This window comes from Phallusia mammillata, chromosome 1 (assembly GCF_965637545.1).
Source record: "Phallusia mammillata chromosome 1, kaPhaMamm4.hap1.1, whole genome shotgun sequence".
NCBI classification, from domain to species: domain Eukaryota; kingdom Metazoa; phylum Chordata; class Ascidiacea; order Phlebobranchia; family Ascidiidae; genus Phallusia; species Phallusia mammillata.
In genome coordinates, this window is record NC_137252.1 from 18,290,612 (window position 1) to 18,309,419 (window position 18,808).

Sequence of the window (18,808 nt, forward strand, 5' to 3'; positions counted from 1 at the left end):
TCCAGAATCCGAGGTCGTATCGATCAAACTTTGAATTTGCATTGACGTTGTGGACTACGACCACACCAGGTTGAAAGCACCCGATCTCGTTCGATCTCGGAAGTTAAGCAACCTCGGGCTTGGTCAGTACTTGGATGGGTGACCGCCTAGGAATACCAAGTGTTGTAGTCACTTTTTTGTTTTTTTAGTGCTCCACAATCCGAGGTCGTATCGATCAAAGTTTGAATTTGCATTGACGTTGTGGACTACGACCACACCAGGTTGAAAGCACCCGATCTCGTTCGATCTCGGAAGTTAAGCAACCTCGGGCTTGGTCAGTACTTGGATGGGTGACCGCCTAGGAATACCAAGTGTTGTAGTCTCGTTTTTTTAGTGCATGAGAAACCGAGGTCGCTTCGATCAAAGTTTGAATTTGCAGAGAGGTTGTGGACTACGACCACACCAGGTTGAAAGCACCCGATCTCGTTCGATCTCGGAAGTTAAGCAACCTCGGGCTTGGTCAGTACTTGGATGGGTGACCGCCTAGGAATACCAAGTGTTGTAGTCACTTTTTTGTTTTTTTAGTGCTCCACAATCCGAGGTCGTATCGCTCAAAGTTTGAATTTGCATTGACGTTGTGGACTACGACCACACCAGGTTGAAAGCACCCGATCTCGTTCGATCTCGGAAGTTAAGCAACCTCGGGCTTGGTCAGTACTTGGATGGGTGACCGCCTAGGAATACCAAGTGTTGTAGTCACTTTTTTGTTTTTTTAGTAGTCCACAATCCGAGGTCGTATCGCTCAAAGTTTGAATTTGCATTGACGTTGTGGACTACGACCACACCAGGTTGAAAGCACCCGATCTCGTTCGATCTCGGAAGTTAAGCAACCACGGGCTTCGTCAGTACTTGGATGGGTGACCGCCTAGGAATACCAAGTGTTGTAGTCACTTTTTTGTTTTGTTTTTAGTGCTCCACAATCCGAGGTCGTATCGCCCAAAGTTTGAATTTGCAGAGACGTTCTGGACTACGACCACACCAGGTTGAAAGCACCCGATCTCGTTCGATCTCGGAAGTTAAGCAACCTCGGGCTTGGTCAGTACTTGGATGGGTGACCGCCTAGGAATACCAAGTGTTGTAGTCACTTTTTTGTTTTTTCAGTGCTCCAGAATCCGAGGTCGTATCGATCAAAGTTTGAATTTGCATTGACGTTGTGGACTACGACCACACAAGGTTGAAAGCACCCGATCTCGTTCGATCTCGGAAGTTAAGCAACCTCGGGCTTGGTCAGTACTTGGATGGGTGACCGCCTAGGAATACCAAGTGTTGTAGTCACTTTTTTGTTTTTTTAGTGCTCCACAATCCGAGGTCGTATCGATCAAAGTTTGAATTTGCATTGACGTTGTGGACTACGACCACACCAGGTTGAAAGCACCCGATCTCGTTCGATCTCGGAAGTTAAGCAACCTCGGGCTTGGTCAGTACTTGGATGGGTGACCGCCTAGGAATACCAAGTGTTGTAGTCTCGTTTTTTTTAGTGCATGAGAAACCGAGGTCGCTTCGATCAAAGTTTGAATTTGCAGAGAGGTTGTGGACTACGACCACACCAGGTTGAAAGCACCCGATCTCGTTCGATCTCGGAAGTTAAGCAACCTCGGGCTTGGTCAGTACTTGGATGGGTGACCGCCTAGGAATACCAAGTGTTGTAGTCACTTTTTTGTTTTTTTAGTGCTCCACAATCCGAGGTCGTATCGCTCAAAGTTTGAATTTGCATTGACGTTGTGGACTACGACCACACCAGGTTGAAAGCACCCGATCTCGTTCGATCTCGGAAGTTAAGCAACCTCGGGCTTGGTCAGTACTTGGATGGGTGACCGCCTAGGAATACCAAGTGTTGTAGTCACTTTTTTGTTTTTTAGTGCTCCACAATCCGAGGTCGTATCGCTCAAAGTTTGAATTTGCATTGACGTTGTGGACTACGACCACACCAGGTTGAAAGCACCCGATCTCGTTCGATCTCGGAAGTTAAGCAACCTCGGGCTTGGTCAGTACTTGGATGGGTGACCGCCTAGGAATACCAAGTGTTGTAGTCTCGTTTTTTTAGTGCATGAGAAACCGAGGTCGTATCGCCCAAAGTTTGAATTTGCAGAGACGTTCTGGACTACGACCACACCAGGTTGAAAGCACCCGATCTCGTTCGATCTCGGAAGTTAAGCAACCTCGGGCTTCGTCAGTACTTGGATGGGTGACCGCCTAGGAATACCAAGTGTTGTAGTCACTTTTTTGTTTTTTTAGTGCTCCACAATCCGAGGTCGTATCGCTCAAAGTTTGAATTTGCATTGACGTTGTGGACTACGACCACACCAGGTTGAAAGCACCCGATCTCGTTCGATCTCGGAAGTTAAGCAACCACGGGCTTGGTCAGTACTTGGATGGGTGACCGCCTAGGAATACCAAGTGTTGTAGTCACTTTTTTGTTTTGTTTTTAGTGCTCCACAATCCGAGGTCGTATCGCCCAAAGTTTGAATTTGCAGAGACGTTCCGGACTACGACCACACCAGGTTGAAAGCACCCGATCTCGTTCGATCTCGGAAGTTAAGCAACCTCGGGCTTGGTCAGTACTTGGATGGGTGACCGCCTAGGAATACCAAGTGTTGTAGTCACTTTTTTGTTTTTTCAGTGCTCCAGAATCCGAGGTCGTATCGATCAAAGTTTGAATTTGCATTGACGTTGTGGACTACGACCACACCAGGTTGAAAGCACCCGATCTCGTTCGATCTCGGAAGTTAAGCAACCTCGGGCTTGGTCAGTACTTGGATGGGTAACCGCCTAGGAATACCAAGTGTTGTAGTCACTTTTTTGTTTTTTAGTGCTCCACAATCCGAGGTCGTATCGCTCAAAGTTTGAATTTGCATTGACGTTGTGGACTACGACCACACCAGGTTGAAAGCACCCGATCTCGTTCGATCTCGGAAGTTAAGCAACCTCGGGCTTGGTCAGTACTTGGATGGGTGACCGCCTAGGAATACCAAGTGTTGTAGTCTCGTTTTTTTAGTGCATGAGAAACCGAGGTCGCTTCGATCAAAGTTTGAATTTGCAGAGAGGTTGTGGACTACGACCACACCAGGTTGAAAGCACCCGATCTCGTTCGATCTCGGAAGTTAAGCAACCTCGGGCTTGGTCAGTACTTGGATGGGTGACCGCCTAGGAATACCAAGTGTTGTAGTCTCGTTTTTTTTTGTGCATGAGAAACCGAGGTCGCTTCGATCAAAGTTTGAATTTGCAGAGAGGTTGTGGACTACGACCACACCAGGTTGAAAGCACCCGATCTCGTTCGATCTCGGAAGTTAAGCAACCTCGGGCTTGGTCAGTACTTGGATGGGTGACCGCCTAGGAATACCAAGTGTTGTAGTCACTTTTTTGTTTTTTTAGTGCTCCACAATCCGAGGTCGTATCGCTCAAAGTTTGAATTTGCATTGACGTTGTGGACTACGACCACACCAGGTTGAAAGCACCCGATCTCGTTCGATCTCGGAAGTTAAGCAACCTCGGGCTTGGTCAGTACTTGGATGGGTGACCGCCTAGGAATACCAAGTGTTGTGGTCACTTTTTTGTTTTGTTTTTAGTGCTCCACAATCCGAGGTCGTATCGCTCAAACTTTGAATAAGCATTGACGTTGTGGACTACGACCACACCAGGTTGAAAGTACCCGATCTCGTTCGATCTCGGAAGTTAAGCAACCTCGGGCTTGGTCAGTACTTGGATGGGTGACCGCCTAGGAATACCAAGTGTTGTAGTCACTTTTTTGTTTTGTTTTTAGTGCTCCACAATCCGAGGTCGTATCGCCCAAAGTTTGAATTTGCAGAGACGTTCTGGACTACGACCACACCAGGTTGAAAGCACCCGATCTCGTTCGATCTCGGAAGTTAAGCAACCTCGGCCTTGGTCAGTACTTGGATGGGTGACCGCCTAGGAATACCAAGTGTTGTAGTCTCGTTTTTTTAGTGCATAAGAAACCGAGGTCGTATCGCCCAAAGTTTGAATTTGCAGAGACGTTCTGGACTACGACCACACCAGGTTGAAAGCACCCGATCTCGTTCGATCTCGGAAGTTAAGCAACCTCGGGCTTGGTCAGTACTTGGATGGGTGACCGCCTAGGAATACCAAGTGTTGTAGTCACTTTTTTGTTTTGTTTTTAGTGCTTCACAATCCGAGGGCGTATCGCTCAAAGTTTGAATTTGCATTGACGTTGTGGACTACGACCACACCAGGTTGAAAGCACCCGATCTCGTTCGATCTCGGAAGTTAAGCAGCCTCGGGCTTGGTCAGTACTTGGATGGGTGACCGCCTAGGAATACCAAGTGTTGTAGTCACTTTTTTGTTTTTTTAGTGCTCCACAATCCGAGGTCGTATCGCTCAAAGTTTGAATTTGTATTGACGTTGTGGACTACGACCACACCAGGTTGAAAGCACCCGATCTCGTTCGATCTCGGAAGTTAAGCAACCTCGGGCTTGGTCAGTACTTGGATGGGTGACCGCCTAGGAATACCAAGTGTTGTAGTCACTTTTTTGTTTTTTCAGTGCTCCAGAATCCGAGGTCGTATCGATCAAAGTTTGAATTTGCATTGACGTTGTGGACTACGACCACACCAGGTTGAAAGCACCCGATCTCGTTCGATCTCGGAAGTTAAGCAACCTCGGGCTTGGTCAGTACTTGGATGGGTGACCGCCTAGGAATACCAAGTGTTGTAGTCACTTTTTTGTTTTGTTTTTAGTGCTCCACAATCCGAGGTCGTATCGCCCAAAGTTTGAATTTGCAGAGACGTTCTGGACTACGACCACACCAGGTTGAAAGCACCCGATCTCGTTCGATCTCGGAAGTTAAGCAACCTCGGGCTTGGTCAGTACTTGGATGGGTGACCGCCTAGGAATACCAAGTGTTGTAGTCTCGTTTTTTTTAGTGCATGAGAAACCGAGGTCGCTTCGATCAAAGTTTGAATTTGCAGAGAGGTTGTGGACTACGACCACACCAGGTTGAAAGCACCCGATCTCGTTCGATCTCGGAAGTTAAGCAACCTCGGGCTTGGTCAGTACTTGGATGGGTGACCGCCTAGGAATACCAAGTGTTGTAGTCACTTTTTTGTTTTTTTAGTGCTCCACAATCCGAGGTCGTATCGCTCAAAGTTTGAATTTGCATTGACGTTGTGGACTACGACCACACCAGGTTGAAAGCACCCGATCTCGTTCGATCTCGGAAGTTAAGCAACCTCGGGCTTGGTCAGTACTTGGATGGGTGACCGCCTAGGAATACCAAGTGTTGTAGTCACTTTTTTGTTTTTTTAGTGCTCCACAATCCGAGGTCGTATCGCTCAAAGTTTGAATTTGCATTGACGTTGTGGACTACGACCACACCAGGTTGAAAGCACCCGATCTCGTTCGATCTCGGAAGTTAAGCAACCTCGGGCTTGGTCAGTACTTGGATGGGTGACCGCCTAGGAATACCAAGTGTTGTAGTCTCGTTTTTTTAGTGCATGAGAAACCGAGGTCGTATCGCCCAAAGTTTGAATTTGCAGAGACGTTCTGGACTACGACCACACCAGGTTGAAAGCACCCGATCTCGTTCGATCTCGGAAGTTAAGCAACCTCGGGCTTGGTCAGTACTTGGATGGGTGACCGCCTAGGAATACCAAGTGTTGTAGTCACTTTTTTGTTTTTTTAGTGCTCCACAATCCGAGGTCGTATCGCTCAAAGTTTGAATTTGCATTGACGTTGTGGACTACGACCACACCAGGTTGAAAGCACCCGATCTCGTTCGATCTCGGAAGTTAAGCAACCACGGGCTTGGTCAGTACTTGGATGGGTGACCGCCTAGGAATACCAAGTGTTGTAGTCACTTTTTTGTTTTGTTTTTAGTGCTCCACAATCCGAGGTCGTATCGCCCAAAGTTTGAATTTGCAGAGACGTTCCGGACTACGACCACACCAGGTTGAAAGCACCCGATCTCGTTCGATCTCGGAAGTTAAGCAACCTCGGGCTTGGTCAGTACTTGGATGGGTGACCGCCTAGGAATACCAAGTGTTGTAGTCACTTTTTTGTTTTTTCAGTGCTCCAGAATCCGAGGTCGTATCGATCAAAGTTTGAATTTGCATTGACGTTGTGGACTACGACCACACCAGGTTGAAAGCACCCGATCTCGTTCGATCTCGGAAGTTAAGCAACCTCGGGCTTGGTCAGTACTTGGATGGGTAACCGCCTAGGAATACCAAGTGTTGTAGTCACTTTTTTGTTTTTTTAGTGCTCCACAATCCGAGGTCGTATCGCTCAAAGTTTGAATTTGCATTGACGTTGTGGACTACGACCACACCAGGTTGAAAGCACCCGATCTCGTTCGATCTCGGAAGTTAAGCAACCTCGGGCTTGGTCAGTACTTGGATGGGTGACCGCCTAGGAATACCAAGTGTTGTAGTCTCGTTTTTTTAGTGCATGAGAAACCGAGGTCGCTTCGATCAAAGTTTGAATTTGCAGAGAGGTTGTGGACTACGACCACACCAGGTTGAAAGCACCCGATCTCGTTCGATCTCGGAAGTTAAGCAACCTCGGGCTTGGTCAGTACTTGGATGGGTGACCGCCTAGGAATACCAAGTGTTGTAGTCTCGTTTTTTTTAGTGCATGAGAAACCGAGGTCGCTTCGATCAAAGTTTGAATTTGCAGAGAGGTTGTGGACTACGACCACACCAGGTTGAAAGCACCCGATCTCGTTCGATCTCGGAAGTTAAGCAACCTCGGGCTTGGTCAGTACTTGGATGGGTGACCGCCTAGGAATACCAAGTGTTGTAGTCACTTTTTTGTTTTTTTAGTGCACCACAATCCGAGGTCGTATCGCTCAAAGTTTGAATTTGCATTGACGTTGTGGACTACGACCACACCAGGTTGAAAGCACCCGATCTCGTTCGATCTCGGAAGTTAAGCAACCACGGGCTTGGTCAGTACTTGGATGGGTGACCGCCTAGGAATACCAAGTGTTGTGGTCACTTTTTTGTTTTGTTTTTAGTGCTCCACAATCCGAGGTCGTATCGCTCAAACTTTGAATAAGCATTGACGTTGTGGACTACGACCACACCAGGTTGAAAGTACCCGATCTCGTTCGATCTCGGAAGTTAAGCAACCTCGGGCTTGGTCAGTACTTGGATGGGTGACCGCCTAGGAATACCAAGTGTTGTAGTCACTTTTTTGTTTTGTTTTTAGTGCTCCACAATCCGAGGTCGTATCGCCCAAAGTTTGAATTTGCAGAGACGTTCTGAACTACGACCACACCAGGTTGAAAGCACCCGATCTCGTTCGATCTCGGAAGTTAAGCAACCTCGGCCTTGGTCAGTACTTGGATGGGTGACCGCCTAGGAATACCAAGTGTTGTAGTCTCGTTTTTTTAGTGCATGAGAAACCGAGGTCGTATCGCCCAAAGTTTGAATTTGCAGAGACGTTCTGGACTACGACCACACCAGGTTGAAAGCACCCGATCTCGTTCGATCTCGGAAGTTAAGCAACCTCGGGCTTGGTCAGTACTTGGATGGGTGACCGCCTAGGAATACCAAGTGTTGTAGTCACTTTTTTGTTTTGTTTTTAGTGCTTCACAATCCGAGGGCGTATCGCTCAAAGTTTGAATTTGCATTGACGTTGTGGACTACGACCACACCAGGTTGAAAGCACCCGATCTCGTTCGATCTCGGAAGTTAAGCAGCCTCGGGCTTGGTCAGTACTTGGATGGGTGACCGCCTAGGAATACCAAGTGTTGTAGTCACTTTTTTGTTTTTTTAGTGCTCCACAATCCGAGGTCGTATCGCTCAAAGTTTGAATTTGTATTGACGTTGTGGACTACGACCACACCAGGTTGAAAGCACCCGATCTCGTTCGATCTCGGAAGTTAAGCAACCTCGGGCTTGGTCAGTACTTGGATGGGTGACCGCCTAGGAATACCAAGTGTTGTAGTCACTTTTTTGTTTTTTCAGTGCTCCAGAATCCGAGGTCGTATCGATCAAACTTTGAATTTGCATTGACGTTGTGGACTACGACCACACCAGGTTGAAAGCACCCGATCTCGTTCGATCTCGGAAGTTAAGCAACCTCGGGCTTGGTCAGTACTTGGATGGGTGACCGCCTAGGAATACCAAGTGTTGTAGTCACTTTTTTGTTTTGTTTTTAGTGCTCCACAATCCGAGGTCGTATCGCCCAAAGTTTGAATTTGCAGAGACGTTCTGGACTACGACCACACCAGGTTGAAAGCACCCGATCTCGTTCGATCTCGGAAGTTAAGCAACCTCGGCCTTGGTCAGTACTTGGATGGGTGACCGCCTAGGAATACCAAGTGTTGTAGTCACTTTTTTGTTTTGTTTTTAGTGCTCCACAATCCGAGGTCGTATCGCCCAAAGTTTGAATTTGCAGAGACGTTCTGGACTACGACCACACCAGGTTGAAAGCACCCGATCTCGTTCGATCTCGGAAGTTAAGCAACCTCGGCCTTGGTCAGTACTTGGATGGGTGACCGCCTAGGAATACCAAGTGTTGTAGTCTCGTTTTTTTAGTGCATGAGAAACCGAGGTCGTATCGCCCAAAGTTGGAATTTGCAGAGACGTTCTGGACTACGACCACACCAGGTTGAAAGCACCCGATCTCGTTCGATCTCGGAAGTTAAGCAACCTCGGGCTTGGTCAGTACTTGGATGGGTGACCGCCTAGGAATACCAAGTGTTGTAGTCACTTTTTTGTTTTGTTTTTAGTGCTTCACAATCCGAGGGCGTATCGCTCAAAGTTTGAATTTGCATTGACGTTGTGGACTACGACCACACCAGGTTGAAAGCACCCGATCTCGTTCGATCTCGGAAGTTAAGCAGCCTCGGGCTTGGTCAGTACTTGGATGGGTGACCGCCTAGGAATACCAAGTGTTGTAGTCACTTTTTTGTTTTTTTAGTGCTCCACAATCCGAGGTCGTATCGCTCAAAGTTTGAATTTGTATTGACGTTGTGGACTACGACCACAGCAGGTTGAAAGCACCCGATCTCGTTCGATCTCGGAAGTTAAGCAACCTCGGGCTTGGTCAGTACTTGGATGGGTGACCGCCTAGGAATACCAAGTGTTGTAGTCACTTTTTTGTTTTTTCAGTGCTCCAGAATCCGAGGTCGTATCGATCAAACTTTGAATTTGCATTGACGTTGTGGACTACGACCACACCAGGTTGAAAGCACCCGATCTCGTTCGATCTCGGAAGTTAAGCAACCTCGGGCTTGGTCAGTACTTGGATGGGTGACCGCCTAGGAATACCAAGTGTTGTAGTCACTTTTTTGTTTTTTTAGTGCTCCACAATCCGAGGTCGTATCGATCAAAGTTTGAATTTGCATTGACGTTGTGGACTACGACCACACCAGGTTGAAAGCACCCGATCTCGTTCGATCTCGGAAGTTAAGCAACCTCGGGCTTGGTCAGTACTTGGATGGGTGACCGCCTAGGAATACCAAGTGTTGTAGTCTCGTTTTTTTAGTGCATGAGAAACCGAGGTCGCTTCGATCAAAGTTTGAATTTGCAGAGAGGTTGTGGACTACGACCACACCAGGTTGAAAGCACCCGATCTCGTTCGATCTCGGAAGTTAAGCAACCTCGGGCTTGGTCAGTACTTGGATGGGTGACCGCCTAGGAATACCAAGTGTTGTAGTCACTTTTTTGTTTTTTTAGTGCTCCACAATCCGAGGTCGTATCGCTCAAAGTTTGAATTTGCATTGACGTTGTGGACTACGACCACACCAGGTTGAAAGCACCCGATCTCGTTCGATCTCGGAAGTTAAGCAACCTCGGGCTTGGTCAGTACTTGGATGGGTGACCGCCTAGGAATACCAAGTGTTGTAGTCACTTTTTTGTTTTTTTAGTGCTCCACAATCCGAGGTCGTATCGCTCAAAGTTTGAATTTGCATTGACGTTGTGGACTACGACCACACCAGGTTGAAAGCACCCGATCTCGTTCGATCTCGGAAGTTAAGCAACCACGGGCTTGGTCAGTACTTGGATGGGTGACCGCCTAGGAATACCAAGTGTTGTAGTCACTTTTTTGTTTTGTTTTTAGTGCTCCACAATCCGAGGTCGTATCGCCCAAAGTTTGAATTTGCAGAGACGTTCTGGACTACGACCACACCAGGTTGAAAGCACCCGATCTCGTTCGATCTCGGAAGTTAAGCAACCTCGGGCTTGGTCAGTACTTGGATGGGTGACCGCCTAGGAATACCAAGTGTTGTAGTCACTTTTTTGTTTTTTCAGTGCTCCAGAATCCGAGGTCGTATCGATCAAAGTTTGAATTTGCATTGACGTTGTGGACTACGACCACACAAGGTTGAAAGCACCCGATCTCGTTCGATCTCGGAAGTTAAGCAACCTCGGGCTTGGTCAGTACTTGGATGGGTGACCGCCTAGGAATACCAAGTGTTGTAGTCACTTTTTTGTTTTTTTAGTGCTCCACAATCCGAGGTCGTATCGATCAAAGTTTGAATTTGCATTGACGTTGTGGACTACGACCACACCAGGTTGAAAGCACCCGATCTCGTTCGATCTCGGAAGTTAAGCAACCTCGGGCTTGGTCAGTACTTGGATGGGTGACCGCCTAGGAATACCAAGTGTTGTAGTCTCGTTTTTTTTAGTGCATGAGAAACCGAGGTCGCTTCGATCAAAGTTTGAATTTGCAGAGAGGTTGTGGACTACGACCACACCAGGTTGAAAGCACCCGATCTCGTTCGATCTCGGAAGTTAAGCAACCTCGGGCTTGGTCAGTACTTGGATGGGTGACCGCCTAGGAATACCAAGTGTTGTAGTCTCGTTTTTTTAGTGCATGAGAAACCGAGGTCGCTTCGATCAAAGTTTGAATTTGCAGAGAGGTTGTGGACTACGACCACACCAGGTTGAAAGCACCCGATCTCGTTCGATCTCGGAAGTTAAGCAACCTCGGGCTTGGTCAGTACTTGGATGGGTGACCGCCTAGGAATACCAAGTGTTGTAGTCACTTTTTTGTTTTTTTAGTGCTCCACAATCCGAGGTCGTATCGCTCAAAGTTTGAATTTGCATTGACGTTGTGGACTACGACCACACCAGGTTGAAAGCACCCGATCTCGTTCGATCTCGGAAGTTAAGCAACCTCGGGCTTGGTCAGTACTTGGATGGGTGACCGCCTAGGAATACCAAGTGTTGTAGTCACTTTTTTGTTTTTTTAGTGCTCCACAATCCGAGGTCGTATCGCTCAAAGTTTGAATTTGCATTGACGTTGTGGACTACGACCACACCAGGTTGAAAGCACCCGATCTCGTTCGATCTCGGAAGTTAAGCAACCACGGGCTTGGTCAGTACTTGGATGGGTGACCGCCTAGGAATACCAAGTGTTGTAGTCACTTTTTTGTTTTGTTTTTAGTGCTCCACAATCCGAGGTCGTATCGCCCAAAGTTTGAATTTGCAGAGACGTTCTGGACTACGACCACACCAGGTTGAAAGCACCCGATCTCGTTCGATCTCGGAAGTTAAGCAACCTCGGGCTTGGTCAGTACTTGGATGGGTGACCGCCTAGGAATACCAAGTGTTGTAGTCACTTTTTTGTTTTTTCAGTGCTCCAGAATCCGAGGTCGTATCGATCAAAGTTTGAATTTGCATTGACGTTGTGGACTACGACCACACAAGGTTGAAAGCACCCGATCTCGTTCGATCTCGGAAGTTAAGCAACCTCGGGCTTGGTCAGTACTTGGATGGGTGACCGCCTAGGAATACCAAGTGTTGTAGTCACTTTTTTGTTTTTTTAGTGCTCCACAATCCGAGGTCGTATCGATCAAAGTTTGAATTTGCATTGACGTTGTGGACTACGACCACACCAGGTTGAAAGCACCCGATCTCGTTCGATCTCGGAAGTTAAGCAACCTCGGGCTTGGTCAGTACTTGGATGGGTGACCGCCTAGGAATACCAAGTGTTGTAGTCTCGTTTTTTTTAGTGCATGAGAAACCGAGGTCGCTTCGATCAAAGTTTGAATTTGCAGAGAGGTTGTGGACTACGACCACACCAGGTTGAAAGCACCCGATCTCGTTCGATCTCGGAAGTTAAGCAACCTCGGGCTTGGTCAGTACTTGGATGTGTGACCGCCTAGGAATACCAAGTGTTGTAGTCACTTTTTTGTTTTTTTAGTGCTCCACAATCCGAGGTCGTATCGCTCAAAGTTTGAATTTGCATTGACGTTGTGGACTACGACCACACCAGGTTGAAAGCACCCGATCTCGTTCGATCTCGGAAGTTAAGCAACCTCGGGCTTGGTCAGTACTTGGATGGGTGACCGCCTAGGAATACCAAGTGTTGTAGTCACTTTTTTGTTTTTTTAGTGCTCCACAATCCGAGGTCGTATCGCTCAAAGTTTGAATTTGCATTGACGTCGTGGACTACGACCACACCAGGTTGAAAGCACCCGATCTCGTTCGATCTCGGAAGTTAAGCAACCTCGGGCTTGGTCAGTACTTGGATGGGTGACCGCCTAGGAATACCAAGTGTTGTAGTCACTTTTTTGTTTTTTTAGTGCTCCACAATCCGAGGTCGTATCGCTCAAAGTTTGAATTTGCATTGACGTTGTGGACTACGACCACACCAGGTTGAAAGCACCCGATCTCGTTCGATCTCGGAAGTTAAGCAACCTCGGGCTTGGTCAGTACTTGGATGGGTGACCGCCTAGGAATACCAAGTGTTGTAGTCTCGTTTTTTTAGTGCATGAGAAGCCGAGGTCGCTGCGATCAAAGTTTGAATTTGCAAGGAGGTTGTGGACTACGACCACACCAGGTTGAAAGCACCCGATCTCGTTCGATCTCGGAAGTTAAGCAACCTCGGGCTTGGTCAGTACTTGGATGGGTGACCGCCTAGGAATACCAAGTGTTGTAGTCTCGTTTTTTTTAGTGCATGAGAAACCGAGGTCGCTTCGATCAAAGTTTGAATTTGCAGAGAGGTTGTGGACTACGACCACACCAGGTTGAAAGCACCCGATCTCGTTCGATCTCGGAAGTTAAGCAACCTCGGGCTTGGTCAGTACTTGGATGGGTGACCGCCTAGGAATACCAAGTGTTGTAGTCACTTTTTTGTTTTTTTAGTGCTCCACAATCCGAGGTCGTATCGCTCAAAGTTTGAATTTGCATTGACGTTGTGGACTACGACCACACCAGGTTGAAAGCACCCGATCTCGTTCGATCTCGGAAGTTAAGCAACCTCGGGCTTGGTCAGTACTTGGATGGGTGACCGCCTAGGAATACCAAGTGTTGTAGTCACTTTTTTGTTTTTTTAGTGCTCCACAATCCGAGGTCGTATCGCTCAAAGTTTGAATTTGCATTGACGTTGTGGACTACGACCACACCAGGTTGAAAGCACCCGATCTCGTTCGATCTCGGAAGTTAAGCAACCTCGGGCTTGGTCAGTACTTGGATGGGTGACCGCCTAGGAATACCAAGTGTTGTAGTCACTTTTTTGTTTTTTTAGTGCTCCACAATCCGAGGTCGTATCGCTCAAAGTTTGAATTTGCATTGACGTTGTGGACTACGACCACACCAGGTTGAAAGCACCCGATCTCGTTCGATCTCGGAAGTTAAGCAACCTCGGGCTTGGTCAGTACTTGGATGGGTGACCGCCTAGGAATACCAAGTGTTGTAGTCACTTTTTTGTTTTTTTAGTGCTCCACAATCCGAGGTCGTATCGCTCAAAGTTTGAATTTGCATTGACGTTGTGGACTACGACCACACCAGGTTGAAAGCACCCGATCTCGTTCGATCTCGGAAGTTAAGCAACCTCGGGCTTGGTCAGTACTTGGATGGGTGACCGCCTAGGAATACCAAGTGTTGTAGTCTCGTTTTTTTAGTGCATGAGAAGCCGAGGTCGCTTCGATCAAAGTTTGAATTTGCAAGGAGGTTGTGGACTACGACCACACCAGGTTGAAAGCACCCGATCTCGTTCGATCTCGGAAGTTAAGCAACCTCGGGCTTCGTCAGTACTTGGATGGGTGACCGCCTAGGAATACCAAGTGTTGTAGTCACTTTTTTGTTTTTTTAGTGCTCCACAATCCGAGGTCGTATCGATCAAAGTTTGAATTTGCATTGACGTTGTGGACTACGACCACACCAGGTTGAAAGCACCCGATCTCGTTCGATCTCGGAAGTTAAGCAACCACGGGCTTGGTCAGTACTTGGATGGGTGACCGCCTAGGAATACCAAGTGTTGTAGTCACTTTTTTGTTTTGTTTTTAGTGCTCCACAATCCGAGGTCGTATCGCCCAAAGTTTGAATTTGCAGAGACGTTCCGGACTACGACCACACCAGGTTGAAAGCACCCGATCTCGTTCGATCTCGGAAGTTAAGCAACCTCGGGCTTGGTCAGTACTTGGATGGGTGACCGCCTAGGAATACCAAGTGTTGTAGTCACTTTTTTGTTTTTTCAGTGCTCCAGAATCCGAGGTCGTATCGATCAAAGTTTGAATTTGCATTGACGTTGTGGACTACGACCACACCAGGTTGAAAGCACCCGATCTCGTTCGATCTCGGAAGTTAAGCAACCTCGGGCTTGGTCAGTACTTGGATGGGTGACCGCCTAGGAATACCAAGTGTTGTAGTCACTTTTTTGTTTTTTTAGTGCTCCACAATCCGAGGTCGTATCGATCAAAGTTTGAATTTGCATTGACGTTGTGGACTACGACCACACCAGGTTGAAAGCACCCGATCTCGTTCGATCTCGGAAGTTAAGCAACCTCGGGCTTGGTCAGTACTTGGATGGGTGACCGCCTAGGAATACCAAGTGTTGTAGTCTCGTTTTTTTTAGTGCATGAGAAACCGAGGTCGCTTCGATCAAAGTTTGAATTTGCAGAGAGGTTGTGGACTACGACCACACCAGGTTGAAAGCACCCGATCTCGTTCGATCTCGGAAGTTAAGCAACCTCGGGCTTGGTCAGTACTTGGATGTGTGACCGCCTAGGAATACCAAGTGTTGTAGTCACTTTTTTGTTTTTTTAGTGCTCCACAATCCGAGGTCGTATCGCTCAAAGTTTGAATTTGCATTGACGTTGTGGACTACGACCACACCAGGTTGAAAGCACCCGATCTCGTTCGATCTCGGAAGTTAAGCAACCTCGGGCTTGGTCAGTACTTGGATGGGTGACCGCCTAGGAATACCAAGTGTTGTAGTCACTTTTTTGTTTTTTTAGTGCTCCACAATCCGAGGTCGTATCGCTCAAAGTTTGAATTTGCATTGACGTCGTGGACTACGACCACACCAGGTTGAAAGCACCCGATCTCGTTCGATCTCGGAAGTTAAGCAACCTCGGGCTTGGTCAGTACTTGGATGGGTGACCGCCTAGGAATACCAAGTGTTGTAGTCACTTTTTTGTTTTTTTAGTGCTCCACAATCCGAGGTCGTATCGCTCAAAGTTTGAATTTGCATTGACGTTGTGGACTACGACCACACCAGGTTGAAAGCACCCGATCTCGTTCGATCTCGGAAGTTAAGCAACCTCGGGCTTGGTCAGTACTTGGATGGGTGACCGCCTAGGAATACCAAGTGTTGTAGTCTCGTTTTTTTAGTGCATGAGAAGCCGAGGTCGCTGCGATCAAAGTTTGAATTTGCAAGGAGGTTGTGGACTACGACCACACCAGGTTGAAAGCACCCGATCTCGTTCGATCTCGGAAGTTAAGCAACCTCGGGCTTGGTCAGTACTTGGATGGGTGACCGCCTAGGAATACCAAGTGTTGTAGTCTCGTTTTTTTTAGTGCATGAGAAACCGAGGTCGCTTCGATCAAAGTTTGAATTTGCAGAGAGGTTGTGGACTACGACCACACCAGGTTGAAAGCACCCGATCTCGTTCGATCTCGGAAGTTAAGCAACCTCGGGCTTGGTCAGTACTTGGATGGGTGACCGCCTAGGAATACCAAGTGTTGTAGTCACTTTTTTGTTTTTTCAGTGCTCCAGAATCCGAGGTCGTATCGATCAAAGTTTGAATTTGCATTGACGTTGTGGACTACGACCACACCAGGTTGAAAGCACCCGATCTCGTTCGATCTCGGAAGTTAAGCAACCTCGGGCTTGGTCAGTACTTGGATGGGTGACCGCCTAGGAATACCAAGTGTTGTAGTCACTTTTTTGTTTTTTCAGTGCTCCAGAATCCGAGGTCGTATCGATCAAAGTTTGAATTTGCATTGACGTTGTGGACTACGACCACACCAGGTTGAAAGCACCCGATCTCGTTCGATCTCGGAAGTTAAGCAACCTCGGGCTTGGTCAGTACTTGGATGGGTGACCGCCTAGGAATACCAAGTGTTGTAGTCACTTTTTTGTTTTTTTAGTGCTCCACAATCCGAGGTCGTATCGATCAAAGTTTGAATTTGCATTGACGTTGTGGACTACGACCACACCAGGTTGAAAGCACCCGATCTCGTTCGATCTCGGAAGTTAAGCAACCTCGGGCTTGGTCAGTACTTGGATGGGTGACCGCCTAGGAATACCAAGTGTTGTAGTCTCGTTTTTTTTAGTGCATGAGAAACCGAGGTCGCTTCGATCAAAGTTTGAATTTGCAGAGAGGTTGTGGACTACGACCACACCAGGTTGAAAGCACCCGATCTCGTTCGATCTCGGAAGTTAAGCAACCTCGGGCTTGGTCAGTACTTGGATGTGTGACCGCCTAGGAATACCAAGTGTTGTAGTCACTTTTTTGTTTTTTTAGTGCTCCACAATCCGAGGTCGTATCGCTCAAAGTTTGAATTTGCATTGACGTTGTGGACTACGACCACACCAGGTTGAAAGCACCCGATCTCGTTCGATCTCGGAAGTTAAGCAACCTCGGGCTTGGTCAGTACTTGGATGGGTGACCGCCTAGGAATACCAAGTGTTGTAGTCACTTTTTTGTTTTTTTAGTGCTCCACAATCCGAGGTCGTATCGCTCAAAGTTTGAATTTGCATTGACGTCGTGGACTACGACCACACCAGGTTGAAAGCACCCGATCTCGTTCGATCTCGGAAGTTAAGCAACCTCGGGCTTGGTCAGTACTTGGATGGGTGACCGCCTAGGAATACCAAGTGTTGTAGTCACTTTTTTGTTTTTTTAGTGCTCCACAATCCGAGGTCGTATCGCTCAAAGTTTGAATTTGCATTGACGTTGTGGACTACGACCACACCAGGTTGAAAGCACCCGATCTCGTTCGATCTCGGAAGTTAAGCAACCTCGGGCTTGGTCAGTACTTGGATGGGTGACCGCCTAGGAATACCAAGTGTTGTAGTCTCGTTTTTTTAGTGCATGAGAAGCCGAGGTCGCTGCGATCAAAGTTTGAATTTGCAAGGAGGTTGTGGACTACGACCACACCAGGTTGAAAGCACCCGATCTCGTTCGATCTCGGAAGTTAAGCAACCTCGGGCTTGGTCAGTACTTGGATGGGTGACCGCCTAGGAATACCAAGTGTTGTAGTCTCGTTTTTTTTAGTGCATGAGAAACCGAGGTCGCTTCGATCAAAGTTTGAATTTGCAGAGAGGTTGTGGACTACGACCACACCAGGTTGAAAGCACCCGATCTCGTTCGATCTCGGAAGTTAAGCAACCTCGGGCTTGGTCAGTACTTGGATGGGTGACCGCCTAGGAATACCAAGTGTTGTAGTCACTTTTTTGTTTTTTTAGTGCTCCACAATCCGAGGTCGTATCGCTCAAAGTTTGAATTTGCATTGACGTTGTGGACTACGACCACACCAGGTTGAAAGCACCCGATCTCGTTCGATCTCGGAAGTTAAGCAACCTCGGGCTTGGTCAGTACTTGGATGGGTGACCGCCTAGGAATACCAAGTGTTGTAGTCACTTTTTTGTTTTTTTAGTGCTCCACAATCCGAGGTCGTATCGCTCAAAGTTTGAATTTGCATTGACGTTGTGGACTACGACCACACCAGGTTGAAAGCACCCGATCTCGTTCGATCTCGGAAGTTAAGCAACCTCGGGCTTGGTCAGTACTTGGATGGGTGACCGCCTAGGAATACCAAGTGTTGTAGTCACTTTTTTGTTTTTTTAGTGCTCCACAATCCGAGGTCGTATCGCTCAAAGTTTGAATTTGCATTGACGTTGTGGACTACGACCACACCAGGTTGAAAGCACCCGATCTCGTTCGATCTCGGAAGTTAAGCAACCTCGGGCTTGGTCAGTACTTGGATGGGTGACCGCCTAGGAATACCAAGTGTTGTAGTCACTTTTTTGTTTTTTTAGTGCTCCACAATCCGAGGTCGTATCGCTCAAAGTTTGAATTTGCATTGACGTTGTGGACTACGACCACACCAGGTTGAAAGCACCCGATCTCGTTCGATCTCGGAAGTTAAGCAACCTCGGGCTTGGTCAGTACTTGGATGGGTGACCGCCTAGGAATACCAAGTGTTGTAGTCTCGTTTTTTTAGTGCATGAGAAGCCGAGGTCGCTTCGATCAAAGTTTGAATTTGCAAGGAGGTTGTGGACTACGACCACACCAGGTTGAAAGCACCCGATCTCGTTCGATCTCGGAAGTTAAGCAACCTCGGGCTTCGTCAGTACTTGGATGGGTGACCGCCTAGGAATACCAAGTGTTGTAGTCACTTTTTTGTTTTTTTAGTGCTCCACAATCCGAGGTCGTATCGATCAAAGTTTGAATTTGCATTGACGTTGTGGACTACGACCACACCAGGTTGAAAGCACCCGATCTCGTTCGATCTCGGAAGTTAAGCAACCACGGGCTTGGTCAGTACTTGGATGGGTGACCGCCTAGGAATACCAAGTGTTGTAGTCACTTTTTTGTTTTGTTTTT

At 47.6% G+C, this 18,808-nt stretch overlaps 99 non-coding genes across 99 annotated transcripts; all 99 read left to right on the plus strand.

Annotated features, from left to right (window-relative positions):
- Positions 1 to 52: 52 nt before the first annotated feature.
- Positions 53 to 171, plus strand: LOC145211140 (5S ribosomal RNA). Its single transcript, XR_013856454.1, has one exon. It is a non-coding gene; the product is annotated as a 5S ribosomal RNA (ribosomal RNA).
- A 72-nt stretch (positions 172 to 243) lies between these two features.
- LOC145209639 (5S ribosomal RNA) lies at positions 244 to 362 on the plus strand. Its single transcript, XR_013855156.1, has one exon. It is a non-coding gene; the product is annotated as a 5S ribosomal RNA (ribosomal RNA).
- A 66-nt stretch (positions 363 to 428) lies between these two features.
- Positions 429 to 547, plus strand: LOC145211142 (5S ribosomal RNA). The gene has a single exon (XR_013856456.1). It is a non-coding gene; the product is annotated as a 5S ribosomal RNA (ribosomal RNA).
- Positions 548 to 619: 72 nt separating this feature from the next.
- On the plus strand, positions 620 to 738 carry LOC145211143 (5S ribosomal RNA). The gene has a single exon (XR_013856457.1). It is a non-coding gene; the product is annotated as a 5S ribosomal RNA (ribosomal RNA).
- Positions 739 to 810: 72 nt separating this feature from the next.
- On the plus strand, positions 811 to 929 carry LOC145210592 (5S ribosomal RNA). The gene has a single exon (XR_013856048.1). It is a non-coding gene; the product is annotated as a 5S ribosomal RNA (ribosomal RNA).
- A 75-nt stretch (positions 930 to 1,004) lies between these two features.
- Positions 1,005 to 1,123, plus strand: LOC145211144 (5S ribosomal RNA). Its single transcript, XR_013856458.1, has one exon. It is a non-coding gene; the product is annotated as a 5S ribosomal RNA (ribosomal RNA).
- A 72-nt stretch (positions 1,124 to 1,195) lies between these two features.
- On the plus strand, positions 1,196 to 1,314 carry LOC145210345 (5S ribosomal RNA). Its single transcript, XR_013855816.1, has one exon. It is a non-coding gene; the product is annotated as a 5S ribosomal RNA (ribosomal RNA).
- Positions 1,315 to 1,386: 72 nt separating this feature from the next.
- On the plus strand, positions 1,387 to 1,505 carry LOC145209650 (5S ribosomal RNA). Its single transcript, XR_013855167.1, has one exon. It is a non-coding gene; the product is annotated as a 5S ribosomal RNA (ribosomal RNA).
- Positions 1,506 to 1,572: 67 nt separating this feature from the next.
- Positions 1,573 to 1,691, plus strand: LOC145211145 (5S ribosomal RNA). Its single transcript, XR_013856459.1, has one exon. It is a non-coding gene; the product is annotated as a 5S ribosomal RNA (ribosomal RNA).
- A 72-nt stretch (positions 1,692 to 1,763) lies between these two features.
- On the plus strand, positions 1,764 to 1,882 carry LOC145211146 (5S ribosomal RNA). Its single transcript, XR_013856460.1, has one exon. It is a non-coding gene; the product is annotated as a 5S ribosomal RNA (ribosomal RNA).
- A 71-nt stretch (positions 1,883 to 1,953) lies between these two features.
- On the plus strand, positions 1,954 to 2,072 carry LOC145209662 (5S ribosomal RNA). Its single transcript, XR_013855178.1, has one exon. It is a non-coding gene; the product is annotated as a 5S ribosomal RNA (ribosomal RNA).
- A 66-nt stretch (positions 2,073 to 2,138) lies between these two features.
- LOC145210427 (5S ribosomal RNA) lies at positions 2,139 to 2,257 on the plus strand. The gene has a single exon (XR_013855892.1). It is a non-coding gene; the product is annotated as a 5S ribosomal RNA (ribosomal RNA).
- Positions 2,258 to 2,329: 72 nt separating this feature from the next.
- Positions 2,330 to 2,448, plus strand: LOC145209823 (5S ribosomal RNA). The gene has a single exon (XR_013855328.1). It is a non-coding gene; the product is annotated as a 5S ribosomal RNA (ribosomal RNA).
- Positions 2,449 to 2,523: 75 nt separating this feature from the next.
- On the plus strand, positions 2,524 to 2,642 carry LOC145211147 (5S ribosomal RNA). The gene has a single exon (XR_013856461.1). It is a non-coding gene; the product is annotated as a 5S ribosomal RNA (ribosomal RNA).
- Positions 2,643 to 2,714: 72 nt separating this feature from the next.
- On the plus strand, positions 2,715 to 2,833 carry LOC145209882 (5S ribosomal RNA). Its single transcript, XR_013855383.1, has one exon. It is a non-coding gene; the product is annotated as a 5S ribosomal RNA (ribosomal RNA).
- Positions 2,834 to 2,904: 71 nt separating this feature from the next.
- Positions 2,905 to 3,023, plus strand: LOC145209675 (5S ribosomal RNA). Its single transcript, XR_013855190.1, has one exon. It is a non-coding gene; the product is annotated as a 5S ribosomal RNA (ribosomal RNA).
- A 66-nt stretch (positions 3,024 to 3,089) lies between these two features.
- On the plus strand, positions 3,090 to 3,208 carry LOC145209687 (5S ribosomal RNA). The gene has a single exon (XR_013855201.1). It is a non-coding gene; the product is annotated as a 5S ribosomal RNA (ribosomal RNA).
- A 67-nt stretch (positions 3,209 to 3,275) lies between these two features.
- Positions 3,276 to 3,394, plus strand: LOC145211148 (5S ribosomal RNA). Its single transcript, XR_013856462.1, has one exon. It is a non-coding gene; the product is annotated as a 5S ribosomal RNA (ribosomal RNA).
- A 72-nt stretch (positions 3,395 to 3,466) lies between these two features.
- On the plus strand, positions 3,467 to 3,585 carry LOC145209856 (5S ribosomal RNA). The gene has a single exon (XR_013855359.1). It is a non-coding gene; the product is annotated as a 5S ribosomal RNA (ribosomal RNA).
- Positions 3,586 to 3,660: 75 nt separating this feature from the next.
- On the plus strand, positions 3,661 to 3,779 carry LOC145209901 (5S ribosomal RNA). The gene has a single exon (XR_013855401.1). It is a non-coding gene; the product is annotated as a 5S ribosomal RNA (ribosomal RNA).
- Positions 3,780 to 3,854: 75 nt separating this feature from the next.
- Positions 3,855 to 3,973, plus strand: LOC145210101 (5S ribosomal RNA). Its single transcript, XR_013855587.1, has one exon. It is a non-coding gene; the product is annotated as a 5S ribosomal RNA (ribosomal RNA).
- A 66-nt stretch (positions 3,974 to 4,039) lies between these two features.
- On the plus strand, positions 4,040 to 4,158 carry LOC145211149 (5S ribosomal RNA). Its single transcript, XR_013856463.1, has one exon. It is a non-coding gene; the product is annotated as a 5S ribosomal RNA (ribosomal RNA).
- Positions 4,159 to 4,233: 75 nt separating this feature from the next.
- Positions 4,234 to 4,352, plus strand: LOC145209772 (5S ribosomal RNA). Its single transcript, XR_013855280.1, has one exon. It is a non-coding gene; the product is annotated as a 5S ribosomal RNA (ribosomal RNA).
- A 72-nt stretch (positions 4,353 to 4,424) lies between these two features.
- On the plus strand, positions 4,425 to 4,543 carry LOC145211150 (5S ribosomal RNA). The gene has a single exon (XR_013856464.1). It is a non-coding gene; the product is annotated as a 5S ribosomal RNA (ribosomal RNA).
- Positions 4,544 to 4,615: 72 nt separating this feature from the next.
- Positions 4,616 to 4,734, plus strand: LOC145211151 (5S ribosomal RNA). Its single transcript, XR_013856465.1, has one exon. It is a non-coding gene; the product is annotated as a 5S ribosomal RNA (ribosomal RNA).
- Positions 4,735 to 4,809: 75 nt separating this feature from the next.
- LOC145209698 (5S ribosomal RNA) lies at positions 4,810 to 4,928 on the plus strand. Its single transcript, XR_013855212.1, has one exon. It is a non-coding gene; the product is annotated as a 5S ribosomal RNA (ribosomal RNA).
- A 67-nt stretch (positions 4,929 to 4,995) lies between these two features.
- On the plus strand, positions 4,996 to 5,114 carry LOC145211153 (5S ribosomal RNA). The gene has a single exon (XR_013856467.1). It is a non-coding gene; the product is annotated as a 5S ribosomal RNA (ribosomal RNA).
- A 72-nt stretch (positions 5,115 to 5,186) lies between these two features.
- LOC145211154 (5S ribosomal RNA) lies at positions 5,187 to 5,305 on the plus strand. The gene has a single exon (XR_013856468.1). It is a non-coding gene; the product is annotated as a 5S ribosomal RNA (ribosomal RNA).
- Positions 5,306 to 5,377: 72 nt separating this feature from the next.
- LOC145209710 (5S ribosomal RNA) lies at positions 5,378 to 5,496 on the plus strand. Its single transcript, XR_013855223.1, has one exon. It is a non-coding gene; the product is annotated as a 5S ribosomal RNA (ribosomal RNA).
- A 66-nt stretch (positions 5,497 to 5,562) lies between these two features.
- LOC145211155 (5S ribosomal RNA) lies at positions 5,563 to 5,681 on the plus strand. The gene has a single exon (XR_013856469.1). It is a non-coding gene; the product is annotated as a 5S ribosomal RNA (ribosomal RNA).
- Positions 5,682 to 5,753: 72 nt separating this feature from the next.
- LOC145209824 (5S ribosomal RNA) lies at positions 5,754 to 5,872 on the plus strand. Its single transcript, XR_013855329.1, has one exon. It is a non-coding gene; the product is annotated as a 5S ribosomal RNA (ribosomal RNA).
- Positions 5,873 to 5,947: 75 nt separating this feature from the next.
- On the plus strand, positions 5,948 to 6,066 carry LOC145211156 (5S ribosomal RNA). The gene has a single exon (XR_013856470.1). It is a non-coding gene; the product is annotated as a 5S ribosomal RNA (ribosomal RNA).
- Positions 6,067 to 6,138: 72 nt separating this feature from the next.
- Positions 6,139 to 6,257, plus strand: LOC145209883 (5S ribosomal RNA). The gene has a single exon (XR_013855384.1). It is a non-coding gene; the product is annotated as a 5S ribosomal RNA (ribosomal RNA).
- A 72-nt stretch (positions 6,258 to 6,329) lies between these two features.
- LOC145209722 (5S ribosomal RNA) lies at positions 6,330 to 6,448 on the plus strand. The gene has a single exon (XR_013855234.1). It is a non-coding gene; the product is annotated as a 5S ribosomal RNA (ribosomal RNA).
- Positions 6,449 to 6,514: 66 nt separating this feature from the next.
- On the plus strand, positions 6,515 to 6,633 carry LOC145209733 (5S ribosomal RNA). Its single transcript, XR_013855245.1, has one exon. It is a non-coding gene; the product is annotated as a 5S ribosomal RNA (ribosomal RNA).
- A 67-nt stretch (positions 6,634 to 6,700) lies between these two features.
- On the plus strand, positions 6,701 to 6,819 carry LOC145211157 (5S ribosomal RNA). Its single transcript, XR_013856471.1, has one exon. It is a non-coding gene; the product is annotated as a 5S ribosomal RNA (ribosomal RNA).
- A 72-nt stretch (positions 6,820 to 6,891) lies between these two features.
- Positions 6,892 to 7,010, plus strand: LOC145210065 (5S ribosomal RNA). The gene has a single exon (XR_013855554.1). It is a non-coding gene; the product is annotated as a 5S ribosomal RNA (ribosomal RNA).
- A 75-nt stretch (positions 7,011 to 7,085) lies between these two features.
- On the plus strand, positions 7,086 to 7,204 carry LOC145209902 (5S ribosomal RNA). Its single transcript, XR_013855402.1, has one exon. It is a non-coding gene; the product is annotated as a 5S ribosomal RNA (ribosomal RNA).
- Positions 7,205 to 7,279: 75 nt separating this feature from the next.
- On the plus strand, positions 7,280 to 7,398 carry LOC145210434 (5S ribosomal RNA). Its single transcript, XR_013855899.1, has one exon. It is a non-coding gene; the product is annotated as a 5S ribosomal RNA (ribosomal RNA).
- A 66-nt stretch (positions 7,399 to 7,464) lies between these two features.
- On the plus strand, positions 7,465 to 7,583 carry LOC145211159 (5S ribosomal RNA). The gene has a single exon (XR_013856473.1). It is a non-coding gene; the product is annotated as a 5S ribosomal RNA (ribosomal RNA).
- Positions 7,584 to 7,658: 75 nt separating this feature from the next.
- Positions 7,659 to 7,777, plus strand: LOC145209773 (5S ribosomal RNA). Its single transcript, XR_013855281.1, has one exon. It is a non-coding gene; the product is annotated as a 5S ribosomal RNA (ribosomal RNA).
- Positions 7,778 to 7,849: 72 nt separating this feature from the next.
- LOC145211160 (5S ribosomal RNA) lies at positions 7,850 to 7,968 on the plus strand. Its single transcript, XR_013856474.1, has one exon. It is a non-coding gene; the product is annotated as a 5S ribosomal RNA (ribosomal RNA).
- Positions 7,969 to 8,040: 72 nt separating this feature from the next.
- On the plus strand, positions 8,041 to 8,159 carry LOC145211161 (5S ribosomal RNA). Its single transcript, XR_013856475.1, has one exon. It is a non-coding gene; the product is annotated as a 5S ribosomal RNA (ribosomal RNA).
- A 75-nt stretch (positions 8,160 to 8,234) lies between these two features.
- On the plus strand, positions 8,235 to 8,353 carry LOC145210220 (5S ribosomal RNA). Its single transcript, XR_013855698.1, has one exon. It is a non-coding gene; the product is annotated as a 5S ribosomal RNA (ribosomal RNA).
- Positions 8,354 to 8,428: 75 nt separating this feature from the next.
- LOC145210102 (5S ribosomal RNA) lies at positions 8,429 to 8,547 on the plus strand. Its single transcript, XR_013855588.1, has one exon. It is a non-coding gene; the product is annotated as a 5S ribosomal RNA (ribosomal RNA).
- Positions 8,548 to 8,613: 66 nt separating this feature from the next.
- Positions 8,614 to 8,732, plus strand: LOC145211162 (5S ribosomal RNA). Its single transcript, XR_013856476.1, has one exon. It is a non-coding gene; the product is annotated as a 5S ribosomal RNA (ribosomal RNA).
- Positions 8,733 to 8,807: 75 nt separating this feature from the next.
- Positions 8,808 to 8,926, plus strand: LOC145209774 (5S ribosomal RNA). Its single transcript, XR_013855282.1, has one exon. It is a non-coding gene; the product is annotated as a 5S ribosomal RNA (ribosomal RNA).
- Positions 8,927 to 8,998: 72 nt separating this feature from the next.
- LOC145210275 (5S ribosomal RNA) lies at positions 8,999 to 9,117 on the plus strand. The gene has a single exon (XR_013855750.1). It is a non-coding gene; the product is annotated as a 5S ribosomal RNA (ribosomal RNA).
- A 72-nt stretch (positions 9,118 to 9,189) lies between these two features.
- LOC145211163 (5S ribosomal RNA) lies at positions 9,190 to 9,308 on the plus strand. Its single transcript, XR_013856477.1, has one exon. It is a non-coding gene; the product is annotated as a 5S ribosomal RNA (ribosomal RNA).
- A 72-nt stretch (positions 9,309 to 9,380) lies between these two features.
- On the plus strand, positions 9,381 to 9,499 carry LOC145209745 (5S ribosomal RNA). The gene has a single exon (XR_013855256.1). It is a non-coding gene; the product is annotated as a 5S ribosomal RNA (ribosomal RNA).
- Positions 9,500 to 9,565: 66 nt separating this feature from the next.
- On the plus strand, positions 9,566 to 9,684 carry LOC145211165 (5S ribosomal RNA). Its single transcript, XR_013856479.1, has one exon. It is a non-coding gene; the product is annotated as a 5S ribosomal RNA (ribosomal RNA).
- Positions 9,685 to 9,756: 72 nt separating this feature from the next.
- Positions 9,757 to 9,875, plus strand: LOC145211166 (5S ribosomal RNA). The gene has a single exon (XR_013856480.1). It is a non-coding gene; the product is annotated as a 5S ribosomal RNA (ribosomal RNA).
- Positions 9,876 to 9,947: 72 nt separating this feature from the next.
- On the plus strand, positions 9,948 to 10,066 carry LOC145209825 (5S ribosomal RNA). The gene has a single exon (XR_013855330.1). It is a non-coding gene; the product is annotated as a 5S ribosomal RNA (ribosomal RNA).
- A 75-nt stretch (positions 10,067 to 10,141) lies between these two features.
- Positions 10,142 to 10,260, plus strand: LOC145211167 (5S ribosomal RNA). Its single transcript, XR_013856481.1, has one exon. It is a non-coding gene; the product is annotated as a 5S ribosomal RNA (ribosomal RNA).
- A 72-nt stretch (positions 10,261 to 10,332) lies between these two features.
- On the plus strand, positions 10,333 to 10,451 carry LOC145210347 (5S ribosomal RNA). The gene has a single exon (XR_013855817.1). It is a non-coding gene; the product is annotated as a 5S ribosomal RNA (ribosomal RNA).
- A 72-nt stretch (positions 10,452 to 10,523) lies between these two features.
- LOC145209758 (5S ribosomal RNA) lies at positions 10,524 to 10,642 on the plus strand. Its single transcript, XR_013855267.1, has one exon. It is a non-coding gene; the product is annotated as a 5S ribosomal RNA (ribosomal RNA).
- Positions 10,643 to 10,709: 67 nt separating this feature from the next.
- LOC145209770 (5S ribosomal RNA) lies at positions 10,710 to 10,828 on the plus strand. The gene has a single exon (XR_013855278.1). It is a non-coding gene; the product is annotated as a 5S ribosomal RNA (ribosomal RNA).
- Positions 10,829 to 10,894: 66 nt separating this feature from the next.
- Positions 10,895 to 11,013, plus strand: LOC145211168 (5S ribosomal RNA). Its single transcript, XR_013856482.1, has one exon. It is a non-coding gene; the product is annotated as a 5S ribosomal RNA (ribosomal RNA).
- A 72-nt stretch (positions 11,014 to 11,085) lies between these two features.
- On the plus strand, positions 11,086 to 11,204 carry LOC145211170 (5S ribosomal RNA). Its single transcript, XR_013856483.1, has one exon. It is a non-coding gene; the product is annotated as a 5S ribosomal RNA (ribosomal RNA).
- Positions 11,205 to 11,276: 72 nt separating this feature from the next.
- Positions 11,277 to 11,395, plus strand: LOC145209826 (5S ribosomal RNA). Its single transcript, XR_013855331.1, has one exon. It is a non-coding gene; the product is annotated as a 5S ribosomal RNA (ribosomal RNA).
- Positions 11,396 to 11,470: 75 nt separating this feature from the next.
- Positions 11,471 to 11,589, plus strand: LOC145211171 (5S ribosomal RNA). Its single transcript, XR_013856484.1, has one exon. It is a non-coding gene; the product is annotated as a 5S ribosomal RNA (ribosomal RNA).
- A 72-nt stretch (positions 11,590 to 11,661) lies between these two features.
- Positions 11,662 to 11,780, plus strand: LOC145210348 (5S ribosomal RNA). Its single transcript, XR_013855818.1, has one exon. It is a non-coding gene; the product is annotated as a 5S ribosomal RNA (ribosomal RNA).
- Positions 11,781 to 11,852: 72 nt separating this feature from the next.
- Positions 11,853 to 11,971, plus strand: LOC145209781 (5S ribosomal RNA). Its single transcript, XR_013855289.1, has one exon. It is a non-coding gene; the product is annotated as a 5S ribosomal RNA (ribosomal RNA).
- Positions 11,972 to 12,038: 67 nt separating this feature from the next.
- LOC145210371 (5S ribosomal RNA) lies at positions 12,039 to 12,157 on the plus strand. Its single transcript, XR_013855840.1, has one exon. It is a non-coding gene; the product is annotated as a 5S ribosomal RNA (ribosomal RNA).
- A 72-nt stretch (positions 12,158 to 12,229) lies between these two features.
- LOC145211172 (5S ribosomal RNA) lies at positions 12,230 to 12,348 on the plus strand. Its single transcript, XR_013856485.1, has one exon. It is a non-coding gene; the product is annotated as a 5S ribosomal RNA (ribosomal RNA).
- Positions 12,349 to 12,420: 72 nt separating this feature from the next.
- LOC145211173 (5S ribosomal RNA) lies at positions 12,421 to 12,539 on the plus strand. The gene has a single exon (XR_013856486.1). It is a non-coding gene; the product is annotated as a 5S ribosomal RNA (ribosomal RNA).
- Positions 12,540 to 12,611: 72 nt separating this feature from the next.
- On the plus strand, positions 12,612 to 12,730 carry LOC145209794 (5S ribosomal RNA). The gene has a single exon (XR_013855301.1). It is a non-coding gene; the product is annotated as a 5S ribosomal RNA (ribosomal RNA).
- Positions 12,731 to 12,796: 66 nt separating this feature from the next.
- On the plus strand, positions 12,797 to 12,915 carry LOC145209806 (5S ribosomal RNA). The gene has a single exon (XR_013855312.1). It is a non-coding gene; the product is annotated as a 5S ribosomal RNA (ribosomal RNA).
- Positions 12,916 to 12,982: 67 nt separating this feature from the next.
- LOC145211174 (5S ribosomal RNA) lies at positions 12,983 to 13,101 on the plus strand. The gene has a single exon (XR_013856487.1). It is a non-coding gene; the product is annotated as a 5S ribosomal RNA (ribosomal RNA).
- Positions 13,102 to 13,173: 72 nt separating this feature from the next.
- On the plus strand, positions 13,174 to 13,292 carry LOC145211175 (5S ribosomal RNA). Its single transcript, XR_013856488.1, has one exon. It is a non-coding gene; the product is annotated as a 5S ribosomal RNA (ribosomal RNA).
- A 72-nt stretch (positions 13,293 to 13,364) lies between these two features.
- Positions 13,365 to 13,483, plus strand: LOC145211177 (5S ribosomal RNA). The gene has a single exon (XR_013856490.1). It is a non-coding gene; the product is annotated as a 5S ribosomal RNA (ribosomal RNA).
- Positions 13,484 to 13,555: 72 nt separating this feature from the next.
- On the plus strand, positions 13,556 to 13,674 carry LOC145211178 (5S ribosomal RNA). The gene has a single exon (XR_013856491.1). It is a non-coding gene; the product is annotated as a 5S ribosomal RNA (ribosomal RNA).
- A 72-nt stretch (positions 13,675 to 13,746) lies between these two features.
- On the plus strand, positions 13,747 to 13,865 carry LOC145209818 (5S ribosomal RNA). The gene has a single exon (XR_013855323.1). It is a non-coding gene; the product is annotated as a 5S ribosomal RNA (ribosomal RNA).
- Positions 13,866 to 13,931: 66 nt separating this feature from the next.
- Positions 13,932 to 14,050, plus strand: LOC145210428 (5S ribosomal RNA). The gene has a single exon (XR_013855893.1). It is a non-coding gene; the product is annotated as a 5S ribosomal RNA (ribosomal RNA).
- Positions 14,051 to 14,122: 72 nt separating this feature from the next.
- Positions 14,123 to 14,241, plus strand: LOC145209827 (5S ribosomal RNA). The gene has a single exon (XR_013855332.1). It is a non-coding gene; the product is annotated as a 5S ribosomal RNA (ribosomal RNA).
- A 75-nt stretch (positions 14,242 to 14,316) lies between these two features.
- Positions 14,317 to 14,435, plus strand: LOC145211179 (5S ribosomal RNA). The gene has a single exon (XR_013856492.1). It is a non-coding gene; the product is annotated as a 5S ribosomal RNA (ribosomal RNA).
- Positions 14,436 to 14,507: 72 nt separating this feature from the next.
- LOC145211180 (5S ribosomal RNA) lies at positions 14,508 to 14,626 on the plus strand. The gene has a single exon (XR_013856493.1). It is a non-coding gene; the product is annotated as a 5S ribosomal RNA (ribosomal RNA).
- A 72-nt stretch (positions 14,627 to 14,698) lies between these two features.
- On the plus strand, positions 14,699 to 14,817 carry LOC145209829 (5S ribosomal RNA). The gene has a single exon (XR_013855334.1). It is a non-coding gene; the product is annotated as a 5S ribosomal RNA (ribosomal RNA).
- A 67-nt stretch (positions 14,818 to 14,884) lies between these two features.
- On the plus strand, positions 14,885 to 15,003 carry LOC145210372 (5S ribosomal RNA). The gene has a single exon (XR_013855841.1). It is a non-coding gene; the product is annotated as a 5S ribosomal RNA (ribosomal RNA).
- Positions 15,004 to 15,075: 72 nt separating this feature from the next.
- LOC145211181 (5S ribosomal RNA) lies at positions 15,076 to 15,194 on the plus strand. The gene has a single exon (XR_013856494.1). It is a non-coding gene; the product is annotated as a 5S ribosomal RNA (ribosomal RNA).
- Positions 15,195 to 15,266: 72 nt separating this feature from the next.
- LOC145211182 (5S ribosomal RNA) lies at positions 15,267 to 15,385 on the plus strand. The gene has a single exon (XR_013856495.1). It is a non-coding gene; the product is annotated as a 5S ribosomal RNA (ribosomal RNA).
- A 72-nt stretch (positions 15,386 to 15,457) lies between these two features.
- Positions 15,458 to 15,576, plus strand: LOC145209841 (5S ribosomal RNA). Its single transcript, XR_013855345.1, has one exon. It is a non-coding gene; the product is annotated as a 5S ribosomal RNA (ribosomal RNA).
- Positions 15,577 to 15,642: 66 nt separating this feature from the next.
- Positions 15,643 to 15,761, plus strand: LOC145209853 (5S ribosomal RNA). The gene has a single exon (XR_013855356.1). It is a non-coding gene; the product is annotated as a 5S ribosomal RNA (ribosomal RNA).
- A 67-nt stretch (positions 15,762 to 15,828) lies between these two features.
- On the plus strand, positions 15,829 to 15,947 carry LOC145211183 (5S ribosomal RNA). The gene has a single exon (XR_013856496.1). It is a non-coding gene; the product is annotated as a 5S ribosomal RNA (ribosomal RNA).
- Positions 15,948 to 16,019: 72 nt separating this feature from the next.
- Positions 16,020 to 16,138, plus strand: LOC145211184 (5S ribosomal RNA). Its single transcript, XR_013856497.1, has one exon. It is a non-coding gene; the product is annotated as a 5S ribosomal RNA (ribosomal RNA).
- Positions 16,139 to 16,210: 72 nt separating this feature from the next.
- On the plus strand, positions 16,211 to 16,329 carry LOC145211186 (5S ribosomal RNA). Its single transcript, XR_013856498.1, has one exon. It is a non-coding gene; the product is annotated as a 5S ribosomal RNA (ribosomal RNA).
- A 72-nt stretch (positions 16,330 to 16,401) lies between these two features.
- LOC145209865 (5S ribosomal RNA) lies at positions 16,402 to 16,520 on the plus strand. The gene has a single exon (XR_013855367.1). It is a non-coding gene; the product is annotated as a 5S ribosomal RNA (ribosomal RNA).
- A 67-nt stretch (positions 16,521 to 16,587) lies between these two features.
- Positions 16,588 to 16,706, plus strand: LOC145210373 (5S ribosomal RNA). Its single transcript, XR_013855842.1, has one exon. It is a non-coding gene; the product is annotated as a 5S ribosomal RNA (ribosomal RNA).
- Positions 16,707 to 16,778: 72 nt separating this feature from the next.
- LOC145211187 (5S ribosomal RNA) lies at positions 16,779 to 16,897 on the plus strand. The gene has a single exon (XR_013856499.1). It is a non-coding gene; the product is annotated as a 5S ribosomal RNA (ribosomal RNA).
- Positions 16,898 to 16,969: 72 nt separating this feature from the next.
- On the plus strand, positions 16,970 to 17,088 carry LOC145211189 (5S ribosomal RNA). Its single transcript, XR_013856501.1, has one exon. It is a non-coding gene; the product is annotated as a 5S ribosomal RNA (ribosomal RNA).
- A 72-nt stretch (positions 17,089 to 17,160) lies between these two features.
- Positions 17,161 to 17,279, plus strand: LOC145209876 (5S ribosomal RNA). Its single transcript, XR_013855378.1, has one exon. It is a non-coding gene; the product is annotated as a 5S ribosomal RNA (ribosomal RNA).
- A 66-nt stretch (positions 17,280 to 17,345) lies between these two features.
- LOC145209888 (5S ribosomal RNA) lies at positions 17,346 to 17,464 on the plus strand. The gene has a single exon (XR_013855389.1). It is a non-coding gene; the product is annotated as a 5S ribosomal RNA (ribosomal RNA).
- A 67-nt stretch (positions 17,465 to 17,531) lies between these two features.
- LOC145211190 (5S ribosomal RNA) lies at positions 17,532 to 17,650 on the plus strand. The gene has a single exon (XR_013856502.1). It is a non-coding gene; the product is annotated as a 5S ribosomal RNA (ribosomal RNA).
- A 72-nt stretch (positions 17,651 to 17,722) lies between these two features.
- Positions 17,723 to 17,841, plus strand: LOC145211192 (5S ribosomal RNA). The gene has a single exon (XR_013856503.1). It is a non-coding gene; the product is annotated as a 5S ribosomal RNA (ribosomal RNA).
- A 72-nt stretch (positions 17,842 to 17,913) lies between these two features.
- On the plus strand, positions 17,914 to 18,032 carry LOC145211193 (5S ribosomal RNA). The gene has a single exon (XR_013856504.1). It is a non-coding gene; the product is annotated as a 5S ribosomal RNA (ribosomal RNA).
- Positions 18,033 to 18,104: 72 nt separating this feature from the next.
- Positions 18,105 to 18,223, plus strand: LOC145211194 (5S ribosomal RNA). The gene has a single exon (XR_013856505.1). It is a non-coding gene; the product is annotated as a 5S ribosomal RNA (ribosomal RNA).
- A 72-nt stretch (positions 18,224 to 18,295) lies between these two features.
- On the plus strand, positions 18,296 to 18,414 carry LOC145209900 (5S ribosomal RNA). The gene has a single exon (XR_013855400.1). It is a non-coding gene; the product is annotated as a 5S ribosomal RNA (ribosomal RNA).
- A 66-nt stretch (positions 18,415 to 18,480) lies between these two features.
- Positions 18,481 to 18,599, plus strand: LOC145210429 (5S ribosomal RNA). Its single transcript, XR_013855894.1, has one exon. It is a non-coding gene; the product is annotated as a 5S ribosomal RNA (ribosomal RNA).
- A 72-nt stretch (positions 18,600 to 18,671) lies between these two features.
- LOC145209828 (5S ribosomal RNA) lies at positions 18,672 to 18,790 on the plus strand. Its single transcript, XR_013855333.1, has one exon. It is a non-coding gene; the product is annotated as a 5S ribosomal RNA (ribosomal RNA).
- The last annotated feature ends 18 nt before the right edge of the window (positions 18,791 to 18,808 follow it).